General features: G+C 45.1%; 2 long non-coding RNA genes across 2 annotated transcripts; one reads left to right on the top strand and one right to left on the bottom strand.

Moving 5' to 3' along the window:
* Positions 1-298: 298 nt before the first annotated feature.
* Positions 299-537, bottom strand: LOC112952147. Its single transcript, XR_003250333.1, has 2 exons — positions 479-537; positions 299-399 (listed from the first exon to the last, which is right to left on the bottom strand). It is a non-coding gene; the product is annotated as an uncharacterized LOC112952147 (long non-coding RNA).
* A 651-nt stretch (positions 538-1,188) lies between these two features.
* Positions 1,189-2,549, top strand: LOC112952146. The gene is made up of 2 exons (XR_003250332.1): positions 1,189-1,308; positions 1,672-2,549. It is a non-coding gene; the product is annotated as an uncharacterized LOC112952146 (long non-coding RNA).
* The last annotated feature ends 8 nt before the right edge of the window (positions 2,550-2,557 follow it).

The raw sequence follows: 2,557 nt of genomic DNA, 5'->3' as shown, positions 1-2,557 counted from the left end.
TCTGACTCAGTCGATTTAAGGAGATGCTGACAGCCGGGAAATAATTTTTACAAGTATTTTACACTGAACATCCTCGCCTCAAGTCCTTTCAGGCATGTAAGTGAAATTTCCAAGGTGGTCCCTGGAACCTATTGCRTTTGTATTTTGTGCTCTGGTCATCAGCAGTGAGAAAGGCAAACTGCTGACAGCTGCACTTGTCAGTCTGGTTCTTAAGTCCCAGGAAGCACCATGGGGACAGTGCTGCTTAAGTCCAGGTACTGACCTGGAAAAGTGCTGTAGCCGTGTGTGCTCTTTCACCTTTAAGAGGAAAAGCAGCCGATCCTCTGGAGCTGCCGCTTTGTCTTCAGAGTTTTAAAGATCTATCAGCTGCAGATGGGGTTTTAGTAGCTATTAATGTACCTGTGGGTTACAATCATGCATTCATGCATTTTTCCTATACATCACTCTTATTGTAYATTAATATATGACTGTAACTTACAGGTGACATGGGCAGCAGATAAGGAATCTGCAGGAGAGACCTTCAAGCCTCTRCCACATGGACCAACTTGCCAGGTGGGAGTGGGTAGGCTTGCAACATTTTTGGCCATTTTCTGCCCCTCAGGGTGCATGTCTGTCTTCTCCAGTCATTGCTGTGTTGCTGGCCAAGCTCAGCTGCAGTTGACAGGATGGCAAAAGCCTATGTGTTTCATGAAAAGATGCAGCAAGGTAGAGGAGGGAGATGCCTGGGCAGAGGAAGGGCTGCTGGTTGCACTCAACTCGTAACAGCAGCCAGAGCATCTGTTGAAGACATAGGTGCTGTGAGTGCAGCTGTGGAAAAGCCTCGATCTAAGCCCACACATGCCCTACTGGACTCCAGAGACTCTGTTACACTGGTCTGGAGGAGCCCATGCTTAGTTAGTCCTTCTACCCACCCAGCTACTTTCTTTTCCTTTGCTTTCACACAGTGCCCCAAGTCCCACTTTTAAAATGCAACCAGCTACTTTCAACTGGTAATTAACATTTGTCTTCCTGATCCTTCTCAAGCTCCAGGCAAGCACCACGATGACAGAACAACCCAGGCTCATGCATGGATGAGARGTGCTCATTCACCTATGTGCTCTTTAACCTTTCTAAGTAGCTAAATTGCTTTCAGGTGTTCTGACTGCTCTTTTAGGTACCTAAGGCTTGCATGTTCTAGTCTCCTGATCTTTCCCARTCCCTGCCCCCTGTGCTGCTAAATGCCCATATAACTCTGATATCTGTTTCTCAGGACTTGAAAATTACCTTGAAAGATGTTATCTTGTGAGACCATCTCTTTATGAGAAAGGGGTAAGGAAGAACCAATTAATTAAGCTCTGGGTTTTGATGGAGAGAAGAACTAAAAACGGTGGGAAGCTGTGGTGTGTAGTGCTGAGGCAGAGATCTCAGCTGGTGGGAGACTGCACAAGTCAAAATGTAGCCCTTCAGAAACCTGTTGCGCTTGGGCGATGGAGGTGAAGGAAGGAGACGCAGATGCAAGGCGATGCTTTTCTTGTAGGCTCTGAAATCTGCATTCTCCACTCCTGACTCATTGCAGTTTTGATGGAGGAGGTGTTTAGACCTTTGGAGATTGTTTTTTAATTTTTGCATTCAAGTTCTTAAAATCCTTCTGACCACTTTTCTTTATTCTCCGTAACCTATATTTATTTGTAGAAGCTGTACCTTGGGAATCAAATATCGACAAGTCTGCAAAATCCATCCTCGTCAGAAGTTATGTTTTCTGCTGAGGGAGAGCCATGCTTCTCATCATCATGGAAAGCGATAGAAGATCAAATCTGGCTGACGCCTTCTCTGTTGGTCATCTGGCCCATAATTCAGATGCATATTTTGACGTTGACCAGCACAGGCTACCAGGGAAGCTCATAACTCCTGCATCAAAGGATCTGAATTTAGCTCATCAAATTAAGCAGTGAARCCTCCTTCCCCAGTTAATGGGGAGAGACAGGCTCCAGCTCTGAGTCAGCTACTGGAGGAGCATGRCTGAAGTGATCTGGATTGCTCCTCTAAAGGAGACGATCTCTCTCCAATGATTGAGAGGGATGGCTGAATGACTCCATATATATCTTCAGAGAAGTTACAACTTCCATTAAATACTGCTTCTTTAGCAATGTTGAGTCAAGGTTTCAGTCAAGTCACTCTGGCTGCTATTCACCAGGCCAGAGCTGCGACTTTGCTCCCAGTGTCAACTCTTGTTGAATAAAGGGTCCCAAAATAGCCTGTCTCCTGAAGAGAAGCTCTTTCAAAGGTGAAGTGCTTGAACAGGGGAGAACAGGAAGGGGTGGAGAGAAGAATCTTTCCTTATTTTTCAGTAGCTTTTTCTTCACACTTCTTTGGGAAAGCTACAGCTCATGTGGAAAATAGGCATGAGGTGGGACTCGTATGGCAAGAGTGCAAATAAGGATCAAGGATGAGGTCTAAACAGAAGGACAGGAACTGTTCCTGAAGAAGGAGATGTCATAGCACAACCTGGATGAGGAAGTGAAAAACCAAAAACATTATTTCTTTGCACACAGGAGATCAAATAACTTCCAAAAAAACA

The sequence above is a fragment of the Nothoprocta perdicaria genome, unplaced genomic scaffold (assembly GCF_003342845.1).
Source record: "Nothoprocta perdicaria isolate Ctin4 unplaced genomic scaffold, notPer1 scaffold_391, whole genome shotgun sequence".
Classification (NCBI taxonomy): Eukaryota; Metazoa; Chordata; class Aves; order Tinamiformes; family Tinamidae; genus Nothoprocta; species Nothoprocta perdicaria.
Note: the sequence above shows the minus strand (reverse complement) of the source record. Positions and strands in the feature narration are given on the sequence as shown.